At 37.9% G+C, this 15334-nt stretch overlaps 1 protein-coding gene across 2 annotated transcripts in view; it reads right to left on the bottom strand.

Annotated features, from left to right (window-relative positions):
• CLCN5 (chloride voltage-gated channel 5) overlaps positions 1–15334 on the bottom strand; it is a 161163-nt gene that overhangs the window by 108761 nt on the left and 37068 nt on the right. The window contains exon 1 of one of the 2 annotated variants that reach the window (XM_074359984.1): positions 2969–2987. The exons of the other annotated variant lie outside the window; for it this stretch is intronic. The gene's annotated coding sequence lies outside the window, so the exon portion shown is untranslated. Of the gene's footprint in view, positions 1–2968; positions 2988–15334 lie in introns of those variants that run through there. 2 annotated transcript variants of the gene reach the window in all.

Raw genomic sequence — 15334 nt, 5'->3', positions numbered from 1 at the left:
AACAACACTTAAAAATAAGTAAATAAATAGAATAAAAATCTGCCAAGACTGAGACATTAAGGCTGAGGCATGGAAAAATAAAATAAAATACCCATGGTGTCTTTCCATGTAATTTCAAGATGCAGTTTTTTGTTTGCTTTATCATTATCTTTTCCTCAGGGTGTAGTATATGGTTTGAGTCTCCAGATTAAAAAGTAGGGAAAGATTTTTTTTAAGTAGAGAAAGATACGTATAAGGCTCAGAGACAGAGGAATGCATTTACCATGAAATCTGAAATTAGAATGGGATTCAAGCAACTTCAACTATGTGGGAGAATGGATGGCAGAAAAAGAATTCACACAATGTCTTTGGATTATAGTGTGAGAAATGATGGTTCATTGGGGAAAGGAACTTTCAATAAATGCTTTTGGGAAAACGATCAAAATTCATTCCAGATGAGTCAAGGATTCAAACTTTTTTTTAAATTATGAGACTGTAAGAAAATGGAAAGGTACATTTATACTCAATATGTGAAAGAATTTTATTAATACGAAAGCAAAAGAAGAAATTATCACCTATAGGTGATGAAAATGACTGAATAAAAATAAAGCTTTTCATATACTAAAAAAAAAAGTACAAAGTTTAAAAGGGAAGCAATACAGACAAAAGCAGCCATGACTTTGATGGGAAAAGAACTTAATGCAAAAAATAATAAAGATCTGATACAACCTGACAGTTAATACTATTTTCCTTTGGGTAAGTGGCTAAAAAATCTAAAAGTATTACATCACCAAGAAAGGAACACTGAAAACTGTTTAACTTCATAATAAAATTCAGTGCTACAGCCACATTTTACTCTCCTGACACACGATACTAGTTTTTAAGGATACAGTACTAGATAGGCTCCAGGTGAATTATTTAAAGCAACAAATAGGAGAAAAATCTGTAGTTTTCACAATCACTGGCATTTTAAATACTGACCATTTATATGCACCACTCGGATGGTTTTGTAACTTTCAGTGCATGTTTTTACCATTTCAGTTCCTTTCAGATTTTTTTTAAATTTCAGATTTGTATTCATTTATCTGTTTGGCAATCTTTCATAAATATTTCTCCATTTTACTTCAGCCATTAAGTGAAACTGCATTTGGAAATTTGGTTGAAAATATTTCCAGTCACAAGCTTATGGATTGATAAATAATTTTTGTATACTTTCTGGTCATTTTACAACATTTAAAACATACTTTAAAAAAGGGATTTGGGACTATTTTAATTCTTTTGTTTCACTAAAGCCCATATTATAAAGAGAAACAAAGCTTTCAACAGTGTTGAAGGACTGGCCAGACTTATTATTCTAAAAGTGGCATTAGACCTTAAATATTATTTTATGATAGAAATGTTAGCTAACACTACTGTGGCAATCATATTGCAATATATAAATGTATCAAATCAACATGTTGTACACTTTAAACAATGTTATATGTCAATTATATCAATAAAAAATGTTATTTTAACTCTGTAATATAAAACTAAGGGAGACACAGAGACATGTCATTAATTCAGCATCCCAATAATAAGAATATTTATATCTTTAATTCTAAAGACATTGGACAGTACTAGACTTTTAACATGATTAATTAGTATTTATAAAAGTAAAGTTGCCTCAATATAATAGAATTACAGGGTGGGGGAAGGTAGAGAAAGCAGAGCTAAAGAGGTAAAGCAAGCAGAGAAGCTAAAAAGTCACCTGAATGCTTACCTAATAATGGAGGAAATTTTTATTTTGGGGGGAGGTAATTAGGTTTATTTATTTACTTATTTTAATGGAGGTACTGGGGATTGAACCCAGAACCTTGCACATGCTCTACCACTGAGCTATACACTTCCCCCTTCCTTAATGGAGAAAATTTTTTAAATTCATGAAGACAAGCCAAACAAGTAAAAAAAAAAAATTTATATGCCAAACAAGTAAATAGGTATGACTGGCTGAAAGTGAACTATATTTTGTTGAGTCTGAGGAATGGACCAAAAAAATTCAAGGAAGATAAAAAGCTTCGAACTCCCTGTGGAATGCAGAAATGAAAAATACAAGAAAACTGTGGACAAATTCATTCTTTCATATAAATCACCTGCTTCCCAAATGTTTTAAAATCAGTCAGTGGTTAAATAAACTCTGATATATTAGCGAGGGACTAAAATCTAGCCATCAAACATGATAAATGTGTGGCTCGTGGTGTAGGGTGTGAAGAGAAGTGGGCTGTAGACAAGACAGTAAAATAAAAGAAAGATAGAACATAAACATCTGTCTTTCAGTAAAAATGACAAGGACACAGAGATTAGAGTTGTATAAACAGTACCCTGAGAGGAAGATACTGCCCTGTTTTAATGTCTATCAGTATACAGTAAAAAAAAAAAAAAAAAAAAAAAAATTGTAGTATCTTCAATCTATTTTTGCTAGTTTCAGGGGATGAAATTCCCACATCCTCTTCAAAGTTGGCCCCCTAGCCTATATTTCAATTATCTTCCTCACCTTTGTGGGGTCCTGCGCTTCAACTGTCTTTAAGGGACCCCTATACCTCCAGTGACACATGTGGTCCACTCCTCCCGTTTAAAACAGAACCAAAGGGGGAGGGTATAGCTCAGTGGTAGAGCACATGCTTAGCAAGCATGAGGTCCTGTGATCAGTCCCCAGTATCTCTATTAAATAAATAAAATTATATATATATATATATAAAATATATATATATTATATATATCTATAAAATAAATAAAATTATATATATATACATAAAACATTACCTCCTCCTCCTCCAACAAAAATAAATTAAAAAATAATTTTTTAAAAAGTCATGTCTCTTTGAAAATAAAATAAAACAACTACAAACACTCCTTTAATCCGCTGTTCCCTCCAGTAATATACACATGCAAGCGCGCGCACGCGCGCGCACACACACACACGCAGCCCGATCCATAGACACTCTGTTCCTACCTTTATCTTCCACGTGGGTTGGAAAAAAATGTCTACCCTTTGGGGAGAGTCTACAGGCCAAACCTACCCAACCACAACTTTATCCTGTCTCCTGGTCTTCAACGAAAAATAACTGATTTTTTTTAAAAAGTAGTTAAGGGATTAGCTTACCCAAGGTCACACTGTTGGTTGGCAAGAGGGAAAATCTGAGCCCAGAAAGCTTGACGACAGTTGCCCATGGCCACAAAAGACCCTTTTTTGCACCCTGTCCCTCTTCCAGGTGATTGAGATCAGCTACTTATGGGCAACTGGAGAGGAGCAGCTGTCACCATCACAGCTGAACTGGCTCGAGGATGGCTGGCCTGGCCCTGCCTACCACCTGCTCCACACTCTTAAAATCAGCCTTTGTACAGCCTGGCTTCTGGGAAAGAAGAGGTACTAGCAGCAAACGGGGATGGGGGAAGATGGTGCTTTTTTTTTTTAAAGTCTCTCTCTCTCCCTAGGTCCTCTTTGGGGGAAGTCTAGACACGCGTGTTTTAAAAAATCCCCTTATAGTCCTGATATACAGCCTTGGGTACTGACTTTAGTCCAGTAAGGGGAGGTATGAAGATATCTCAGATACATCTAGGAAACTGATCACTACAGCAGCTCTGTTACTGTGGAAATTACAGTAGACTTGCAGAAGAACATCCCAGGGGTTCGAATTCTAGCCCTGACACTTACTTGCTGTCTGACTGTAGACACATCATTTTAGTTCATTGGGCCTTGATTTCCTCATCCTATAAACTGGGGATACCACCATTAATTTCCCTGGCTTATGAAGTGAGTGCTTTAAGATTCGCTACACTGTAACTGACACACATGAAGTTTCTTTTTAACTTCATGAAGTTTCTTTTTAAAGAGAATTTTTTAAAAGCCTTCTATGCAAAATAACTGCTTTTAAAAATTATATGTAATGTTAGGGAGCATTTCCCTCACACACTCAGCTTGTTAGGGAAACCAATCCCTAACCCTAGCACCTATTTTAACTCTCCCTCCTCCAACATAGATGATGCTCTAAAATTCTTTTCTCCCTCCACTCCCACTCAATAAAAAGCTTCTTTAGAAAACTAGCCAATCCAAATAGCTCTCAGTATCTACTATTTACGATACAAGATTTTTCCCCTAAAGGAGACCTTTCCTCTCTCGTTATCTTATCTATATCCTTGGCTTCCTTAATGAGGCTTGAGAAAAATTTCTGTTCTGAAGTTGGCATTTTTATTGTTTTCTTCCCAGAGAACCAAAAGCACCTGCCTTGCTTTTCCGAGGATCTCAAATAACACCAAACCATCCTGCCCCCAAGCAGAACAAACTGACCATGGGATCTCATTTACCTTTGCTGCCTACCACTCTGGCAGAGCCTTTGAAAACACTTTTTTATTTATTGTGACAGCAACCACTCCACTGTAATCATAGTTCTGTACATAGACAAAGCCTGAAAGAAAACACAAAAAGAGTAAGAGCTGCTGTGTTCGAGGAAACAGAGTCCTGGCCAAGTTATTTCCAGAAGTCTAACATTAAATGTAAATTTTTGCAAGCAGTTCTTCTGCATAGATGACTGTGAACTAAAAGCTTTCAGGTACCCCCCTACTCCAACCCATCACTTCTTTAATGGCATTATCCTCGTCTCCCTTCATTTTGGGAGTCTTAACTATTAGTAGCAGTCTTGCCTCCCTTTGCCTGTTCTCATATTTAGGAACATTTCAGGAATATCTGATACCAAATGAGCACTTCACTCTGGAAACCATCACTTCCTGTGGATTGTTCTAACGATATCCCTTAACTACTCCCACCCTGGCGTTTCTTAGGGTTCTGGCTCTGACTCTGTTACCAACAAGCTTTTTGACTTTAGGAGTGGTTCCCCAACTTCTGTCTGCATCAGATCCCCCTGGAGGGCTTGTTCAAACAGAGTGGGGACCCCATCCCTGGAGTTTCTCCTTCAGTAGCTTTGGGGTGGAACCCTAGGATTTGCTTTTCTGACGGTTCCCAGACAGACGTTGCCACTGCCAGTGGGGGCGGGTCACACTCTGAGAACCACTGCTTTAGGTAAAAGAGAACTGAACTTGGTTAGACCAGGGCTTCTCAACCTCAGCACCACTGACATTCTGGGTGGGATAAGTCTTTGTTGTGGGGCTGGGGGTTGTCTTGTGTCCTGTAGGGTGTTTAGCAGCATCCTTGGCCTCTACTAGATGCCAGTAGCCACCTGCCCTCTGCCCCTAGTCAACTATCACAATCAAAAATGTCTCAAGACATTGTCAAATGTTTGGTGGGGGGGAGGGGCAAAATCCCCCCAGGTTAAGAACCAGAGTTAGACTGACGACCAAGCACCTTTTTTTTCCCCCAAGCTCTTTTTTTATGAAGTGGTGAAGATTTCTCCTCTCCTCTTGTTCATTTTTCTCAAGATGCGGTCATTGGCATTTAATTCATCCATGCATCCATCCTACTATTTGTCAAGCACTAGTGGGGGCCACTCAGGTTGATGAACAGGTCCCAGCTCTGAGAGCACTTACAATTAAGAGAAGGGACAGTGGGATCAGTAGGCCCAGGAAGCTGTGGGGACATGGAACAGGGGGGTCATGGCAGGCTTTCTGAAAGATGATGACAAAGGTGGCCAGGAGTTGGATGGACAAAGGGGATGGGGGAGGAGGACTCCAGGCAGAGGGCATGCCACATTCAAAGGTACCAAGGCAACAAAGCATGAGAGTCAGGGAACTACCAGTTGTTCCATGTAGCTGCAGGCAATCATCTTTTTATCCCCGTGCAGGAAGGGGGAAAGGAGGGGCAAACAATATTATCAACTCTAATCTTTTTATTTCCTATAGCCATTTCCAGTAATTCTTTGTCCTTCCCCCTATTTGTACCTTAAGCTATAGACATTTTAAACTTCTTTCTACTAACCCCAGAGCCTCTACAGAATCACTCTCTCCGGGCACCTGAATTAAATCCTTCTCTTCACTTGTATCTTGACACCCATTACACTGGATTATAATTGCCTTTGTCTGCCTGCCCTACTAAGCCCACAAGTTCCATCAGGGCAGAGGCCATGGTTATCTCTTTCTTCGATGCCGAACTATGCCGGGCACAGACAACCTGCTCAAATGTCACCTGAATGAATGATGCTCTCAAATTCCTTATGTCCCAAACTGAACACTCACCAACACCTTCCTTCCCCAAACCAGGTTCTACTTCTCTATTCATCTACCATCCCTTCCCCATCCCACATAGCCCATTCACACAGTCTCATCAAAATCTTGGCATAATCCCTCACTTCTCCTTTTCCTCACTCCATACAACCATCTTAAAGTCTTCAGTGTGAAGCAAGATCTGTCCTCTGAACCTCAATAAATACTCCATCTGGGAGTCAGTCTATAGAAAGAGCATGAGCTTTGGAATCAAAGAAAGGTGGGCTCTACTACTCAGTCATAAAAACGAATGAAATAATGCCATTTGCAGCAACATGGTTGGACCTAGAGATCATTATTCTAAGTGAAGTAAGCCAGAAAGGGAAAAGAAAAATACCACATGATATCACTCATACATGGAATCTAACAAAAAGAAAAAAAGAGGACAGTAATGAACTCATCTACAAAACAAAAACAGACTCGCAGACATAGTAAACAAGCTTATGGTTATGGGGCGGGGAGGGGAGGGAAGGGAAAGGGAGAAATTTGGGAGTTTGAGATTTGCAAAATGTTAGCCACTATATATAAAAATAGATTAAAAAAACAAATTTTTTCTGTAAAGCATATAGAACTATATTCAACATCTTATAATAATCTTCAATGAAAAAGAATACAAAAACAAATATACGTATATATATGCATGACTGGGACACTGCTATACACCAGAAATCGACATATTGTCACTGATTATACTTCAATAAAAAAAAAAGGGAGAAGTGGGTTCATCTCACTTCTGTCTCTGAATCACTAGGTGATTTGAACAAGCTACAATCTCAGAGCCTTAGTTTCCTCATCTTTAAATGGGTTAACAGCACAAACCGTATATAGATTGTTACGAAGCTAAATGTGAAGTACTTAGCACTTCAATGTTAATTAATAAATGTTTCCTTTCTCTTCAGAGCAACCCTGGCAGGAATAAGAAGAAGGCAGGAAGATACATAAAGAGCTACATAGCAAGGTCAATAAAATGACAAAGAGTGAGAGGGATAACATGGGAAGCCAAAAAAGAAATACAAACTTAATTCCCTGAAATAACCACATACACTTTTGCATTGATTTCTTCCCTCAAAATTTAACACATAACGTTTATGCTAATCAAGGAACACACTAATATTCAAGAGAAATGAAAACATACATCTACCAAGAAACTTCCCCACAAATGTTCACAGCAGCATTATTCATAACAGGAAGCAAGTGGAAAGAATTCAAATGTCCATGAACTGGTGAATGGATAAACTGGTATCACCATACAATGAAACATTATTAGGCAATAAAAAGGAATGAAGTACACTTCCATGGATAAACCTTGAAAACATTATGCTAAGGGAAAGAAGCCAGATACAAAAGATCGAATATTGTATGATTCCATTTATAGGTGATGTCCAGAAAAGGTCAATCTATAGAGACAGAAAGTAGACTAGTGATTGCCTAGGATTGGAAGGGGTGGTGACCACTAATGTGCAGAGTTTCTTTTTGGTAGGACATGAATGTTTTGAAATTAGTATGAATATTCTTAAAACCACAGAATCATACACTTTATTTTTTTAACTTTGCCCTTTTATTTTATTTAAATTTGGGGGGTAATTAGTTTATTTATTTTATATGTATGTGTGTGTGTATATATATATGTATGTGTATGTATGTGTGTGTGTGTGTGTGTGTGTGTATATATATATATGTATATACACACACACACACACATATACATATATACATAGGGTTTTTTTTAATGGCAGTACTGGGGATTGAGCCCAGGACCTCATGCATGCTAGGCATGCACTCTACCACTGAGCTATACCCTCCCCCTTTGAATCATACACGTTAAATGGGTGAGTTGATGGTATGTGAATTACGTCTCAGTAAAGCTGTTAAAAAAGATAAAGAGAATAGAACAACAGCGAGGGAAGTGGCAAACAAAAATTTTTTTTCTAATCATTTCCTTCCTATATTCTAGTAGATTATCTCGTATATCCCACTGGGAAGACTGCCACCTTTAAAGAGAAAGTGTCTGCGTATAGAGAAAGTCTCTCTGGCACTGGTCATGACAAGGATTCATGGGCATTGCCAGAGAGGTTGGTAAGGGGACAGGGAAAGCCGGGCCTGAGTAGAAGTCAAGTGCCCTAGAGCAGTGCTTCTCAGGCTTGAAGGGACATGTATCAGCTGGGGATTGGTTTTCACAGGGTTGGTGTAGATCTAAAATGAAAGGATGGATTAAAACGTATAGTAATTGGCCAAGCACCATATAAATTTTGCTGTTAGTCAAGTCAAACATTTCTGAGTACTTGTGGGGCTCATTCTGAGAGGAGGAAGGGAAATAGTGGTAAGGTTTCCTTTTCCCTACTTTGCTTAAGGAAACGACAGCCACTTAACCTTATGGAGTCACAATCTCTTCAAATCTATACATTGGCAGCATCTGGCACAAGTTTTAGAATTATAGGATCTTAAATTGCTTTCAAATTCCTAACTAGAAAAGTCACATGGAGACAGCTGAGAGCTTATTCAGCAAAGTCACTTGGTGTGGAAAGATCTGAACTCTGGGGTCAGAAATCCAGGGGTTGAGGCCCAGGTCTAACACTTGCTAAGCTTTATATCTTTAGTGAAATCCTCAGTGTTTCTTCATATTTGATATGGGTGGGGAAACACATCTTGCCTGTGTCACAGGCTGGCAGTCGGATCAGCTGAGCTGATAGTGAAAGCATTGTGTCAAACTCTGGATGGGTTGCTTCACAGATCTTTTCATTGCATGTGTCTATCAGTAGAAAAACATTCAAACATGGACTCCCATGACCCACCTACACTGCTAGTGGGAATGCAGTTTGGTGCAGCCACTGTGGAAAACAGTATGGAGATTCCTCAAAAGACTAGGAATAGACTTACCATACGACCCAGGAATCCCGCTCCTGGGCATATATCCAGAAGGAACCCTACTTCAAAAAGACACCTGCACCCCAATGTTCATAGCAGCACTATTTACAATAGCCAAGACATGGAAACAGCCTAAATGTCCATCGACAGATGACTGGATGAAGAAGAAGTGGTATATTTATACAGTGGAATACTATTCAGCCATAAAAACTAACAATATAATGCCATTTGCAGCAACATGGATGTTCCTGGAGAATGTCATTCTAAGTGAAGTAAGCCAGAAAGAGAAAGAAAAATACCATATGAGATCACTCATATGTGGAATCTAAAAAAAAAAAAAAAAAAAGAACATAAATACAAAACAGAAATAGACTCACAGACATAGAATACAAACTTGTGGCTGACAAAAGGGGGGGTGGTGGGAAGGGACAGACTGAGATTTCAAAATTTGTAGGTACTGACAGGCATATGCAGAATAGATAAACAAGATTATACTGTATAGCACAGGGAAATATATACAAGATCTTGTGGTAGCTCAAAGCCAAAAAGAATGTGACAATGAATATATGCACGTTCATGTATAACTGAAAAATTGTGCTCTACACTGGAATTTGACACAACATTGTAAAGTGACTATAACTCAATAAAAAAATGTTAAAAAAAAATGGGCTCCCATGTCTTTTTTTCTTTTTGGTGGGGGAGGGGGTAATTAGATTTGTTTATTTATTTATTATTATTTTTTAATGGCAGCACTGGGGATTGAACCCAGGACCTCATACAGGCTAAGCATACACTCTACCACTGAGCTATACCCCCCTCTCTTCATGTCTCAATATTATGTACAACAGAAAATGCATACAAAAACAGAGGGAGGAAGCAGGAGATAAAAATACAGGATTCTATACAGGTAGATGAGATCAATAATCAATACAGAGTTTACTGAAACTGGTAACCATCTTATAGTTACGGAACAGAATATCCCTACTCCTCAGAAACACACACTCAATTATTTAGAGGTAAAGAGCCATGATGTATGTACTTCACCCTCAAGTGGTACAGAAAATATGTGTACACACACACAGGCATACCAGAGCATGCAGATGAAGTAAAATGTTAATAGTAGTTGAATCTGGGTAAAGGCTGTAAGGGTGGTCTTTGTATTTTTTTTTTTTTGCAAACTTTCAGTAAGTTTGAAATTATTTCCAAATAAATTAGAAATTCTAATAATTGGTTGGGACTTATAAAATGGCAGGGGAAAGAGCTTGGCCCACTATATCCCCAGGAAAGCAACAGTTTACCTGGTAAGATTATTTTTAGAAGCAATCTTTTTTTTTTTTTATGATGGAGGTACTGGGGATTGAACCAAGGACCCTGCACGTGCTAATCACGCACCCTACCACTGGGCTATACCCACCCCCTCTAAAAGCAATCATTTTAAGTCTCTGGAAATTGTCCTAAGGGCATGCAGCAAATGTAGAAACATACATTGAAGAAAACCTATTAAATCTCAGCAAGAACAGAGAGAATGGATGGCATCTGAGCTATGATTTAAAGCTCTGCATGACAGAGGCTCTATCCTGGGTAGCCAAGAAGATGGGGGCGCAGACCCCTCCCAGCTGCCAGTCTAGGGCTACAGTTTCACCCCAGGAAGGGGAGGTTGCTGGTGTTCCTTATCCCCCTGACTGTGTTGTAGAAGTATCCTGATCAGGTGCAGCCAAGAAGACCAAGTCTCCCTTCTCTCACCCAGCTTACAGCTGAAGGGTAGAAACTCTACTCCACGTGCAACATGACAAGAACACTGAGCCTGGATCATCCTCACTCCAGCTCACTCCTAGGGCAGAGGCTGCAACACTCTTTTGTGATAAAACCATCAATAAACTAGGAATAGATGAGAACTTCCTCAACTTGATTAAATCCAACTATGAAAAGCCCAGAGCTAACATCAGAATTAATGGTGAAAGACTGAATGCTTTCCCCTTAAAATCAGGAAAAAGATGAGATGTACAATGTCACATCTTCTCTACAACATGGTACTGAAAGTTCGAGCCAGGGCAACTACGCCAGAAAAAGAAAGAAGCATCCAGACTGGAAAATAAGAAGTAACACTATCTGCAAATATAGATGACACAATCATATATAGAGAAAATCCCAAGAAAGTCACTAAAAAAAACTATTAGAACTAATAAATGAGTTCAGCAAAGCTGCAGGACAAAAAATCAATAGCATTTTCATCCACTATCAATGAACAATCTAGGGGGAGGGTATAGCTCAGTGGTAGAGTGTGTGCTTAGTATGTATGAGGTCCTGCGTTCAATCCCCAGTACCTCCATTAAAAAATTTTTTAATGAACAATCTGAAATGAAATTAAGAAAACAACTGCATTTATAGGATCATCCAAAATAATAAGACACTTAGAATAAAGTTAACAAAAGAAATACCAAATGTGTACTCTGAAAACTCTAAAATATTCTTAAAAGAAATTAAACGAGACCTAAATAAATGGAAAGACATCCCATGACAGACAATAACAAGTGTTGGCAAGAATGTGAAGCAATTGGAACCCTCATCCATTGCTGCTAGGAATGCAGAACACTGCAGCTGCTTTAGGGGGAAAAAATGATTTGGCAGTTTCTCAAAATATTAAACACAGAATTACGATATGACAGCAATTCCACTCCTTGGTACATAGCCAAGAGAAATGAAAATACAGAGTCACCGAAAACTTGTACACTAATGTTCATAGTCGCATTATTCATAATAGCCAAGAAATAGAAAACAACTCCAAAAATCTATCAGCTGATGAACAAAATGTGGAATATCCACACAATGGAATCTTATTCAGCCAAAAAATGAATGAAGTACTGTTACCTGCTACAACATGGATGAACCTTGAAAACATTATGCTGAATGAAAGGAGCCAGTCACAAAAGACCACATACTGTAAGATTTTATTTAAAGGAAATTTCCAGAATAGGCAAATCTACAGAGATAGGAAATAGACTGATGGTGGCCTAGGGCTGGAGTGGAGATTGAAGGGCATGAGACTGACTGCTAATGGACACAGGATGTCTTTCAGGGTGATGAAAATATTCTATAATTAGATTGTGGTGATGGTTGCACAACTCTAAATGTAATAAAAACCATTAAATTGTCATACATTAAATAGGTGGATTGTATGGTATTAGGTAAGTTACGTCAAAATAAGTCCTTTAAATTGTAAACAGTCTATCTAAACAAATCAATTAAAGGCAAAAATCTACAGACTGAATTTAGAAAGCAAGAATCTATGTACTACATGCTGCCTATTAAAAACCCTACTTTAAATAAAATGATGCAAATAAAAGAGGCAATTTAAGGCTACAATGAAATACCACTATGCACCTACTTGAATGGCTAAAATTAAAAACGCTAACCAGATCAAGTATTGGGACAGATGTGGAGCAACTGAAACTCACTGACTCTACAATTTTACATTCCCATCAGCAACAACTTTGTATAACAGGTTGGCAGTTTCTTCAAAGTTAAACATACACTTACCATATGACTCAATGTCAGCTATTTACTCAAGAGAAATGAAAGCATAATGTCCTAGAAAGATCTGCTCACAAATGTTCACAGCAGCACTAGTCATAGTAGCTAAAAAACAAAAATAACTCCAGTGTCCAGCAGCAGGGGAATGGATAAATGCATTGTGGTATGTCCATACAATAGGATAATAAAAGAAATGAACTACTGGTACATACAACATGGATGACTCACAAAATAATTATGCTGAACAAAAGGAGCGAAACAAAAGAGACTACATACTGTATGATTCCCTTTACATAAAACTTTAGAAAATGCAAATTAACACATAGCGATAGGAAGTAGTTTAGGAGGGCAGTGTAGTTCCCCACTGGTTGAGAAGGAAGAAATTAACAAAGGGCTGGGAAGAAACTTTTGGAGGTAATGGATATTTTCATTATCTTGATTGTGGCAATGGTTTCACAGACGGATTTCAAAACTTATCACAAAACTTATCACACTGTACACGTTAAATATGTGCCGTTTATTGTGTGTCATTATGTCTCAATAAAGTTGATAAAAATAGATAAAAATCACATGTTCTCAAGGCCAACAGGATCTCACAAATCAATAAACCAACCCCAGGCAGATCCTTCAGCCCCTTTGTTACTTTGATGCTCCTGGGTTTTTTGTTGTTGTTGTTGTTTGTTTGTTTGTTTGCTTCTTTAATTTTGTTTAAAGCCTTTATTGGTTATTTAAATTTTACACACTATATTATTGCATTTTTTTATGGAAGTACTGGGATTGAACCCAGGACCTCGTGCATGCTAAGCATACGCTCAACCAATAGCTATACCCTCTCTTCAATACTCCTGGTTTTAAGCTGAGGATTATGACCCCTCAGTGTTCACCTTCTAAGTGGAATGAGCAACCCAAGACAACAACACAAGACAGAGCTATTTCCATCCTGCTGCTGGGCGTCCTGGAAGCACATATGTGTTGTTGCATGTGACACAATTTTTAGACATTGTACATATTGATATAGTTCAATAAAGATTTTTTTTCCTGGGACTTTGGCAACTCAGTCACTAATAGACTGAGACAGGATAAAGTCATCCCACATCAGGTCTCTAAGAATCTGCTGTTGAGGAAACAATGGAAGAGAGGGCTTGTGGAAATGAACAATGTGATGGCTAAAAGAATGAGCCTTGGAGACAAGTGCCCTGCACACAGTAAATGCTCAAAAAACTAGCAAAAAATAATTTAATAAAAATAGCAGAATTTAAAATTAAATACCATTAATTCCAAATTTGCCATAATCTAGATTACAGCTGGGTAGAAAGATATCTTCATATAGGGACAAGGGAGTTTAAATAAAAGCATCAATTGCATAAGCAGGATTTCAGGGGGCATGAGAAATCCACTCAAGTAAATTAAACTTACAGGTCCTTCAGAAGGAATCTATTTACAGTTTAATACAGGTAGCACAGACTGCCTGTATTTCAAATCCTAACATCATGCCTTCATATCTTGTAACCTTGGGCAAGATACCAAACCTCTACATGACTCCATTTCTTCACCTATAAAATGGAGGTGAAAATAGTATCTATCTCACAGGGTTGTTGGTGGATTCATGAGTTAATCTTTGTAAAGTGCTTAGAACAAAGCCTGGCACTAAATTGCTACTTGTTCATTAAAGCTGTGATTGGCAAAAGTTTGTTTCAATCTGTACTTTTTGCTCAAATACAGTAATTTTACTTACAACTGGATGGAATTAATGAAGTATTTTTTCAGAAGTAAACACTCACCTACTCCTCCTAAGTTCTTTCAAAAGAGCATATCTTACATGCACCCCAGTGTTCATAGCAGCACTATATACAATAGCCAAGGCATGGAAGCAACCTAAATGTCCATTGACAGGTGACTGGATAAAGCAGCTGTGGTATATCTGTATAATGGAATACTACTCAGCCATAAAAAGGATAAAATACTGCCATTTATAGCAACATGAATGGACCTGGAGACTGTCATTCTAAGGGAAGTAACCCAGAAAAAGATAGAAAAATACCATATGGTATCAATTATATATGGAATCTAAAAAGAAAAAGAAAAAAAGAGGACACTAATGAACTCACCTACAAAACAGAAACAGACTCACAGAGATAGTAAACAACCTTATGGTTACCAGGGGAAAGGGGGTGGGAAGGGATAAATTTGGGAGTTTGAGATCTGCAAATGTTAACCACGATACATAAAAATAGATAAAAAAAAAAACAAATTTCTTCTATATAGCACAGGGAACTACATTCAATATCTTGTAATAACCTTTAATGAAAAAGAATACACTTCAGGATGACACCTGCACCCCAATGTTCATAGCAGCACTATTTACAATAGCCAAAACATGGAAGCAGCCTAAATGTCCATCAACAGGTGACTGGATAAAGAAGATGTGGTATATTTATACAATGGAATACTACTCAGCCATAAAAACCGACAACATAATGCCATTTGCAGCAACATGGATGCTCCTGGAGGATGTCATTCTAAGTGAAGTAAGCCAGAAAGAGAAAGAAAAGTACCATATGAGATCACTCATATGTGGAATCTAAAAAACAAAAACAAACAAACAAACAAAAACAAAGCGTAAATACAGGACAGAAATAGACTCACAGACAGAGAATACAGACTTGTGGTTACCAGGAGGGTGGAGGGTGGGAAGGGATAGACTGGGATTTCAAAATTGTAGAATAGATAAACAAGATTACACTGTATAGCACAGGGAAATATACACAAA

This window comes from Camelus bactrianus, chromosome X, assembly GCF_048773025.1.
Source record: "Camelus bactrianus isolate YW-2024 breed Bactrian camel chromosome X, ASM4877302v1, whole genome shotgun sequence".
Taxonomy (NCBI): Eukaryota; Metazoa; Chordata; class Mammalia; order Artiodactyla; family Camelidae; genus Camelus; species Camelus bactrianus.
Note: the sequence above shows the minus strand (reverse complement) of the source record. Positions and strands in the feature narration are given on the sequence as shown.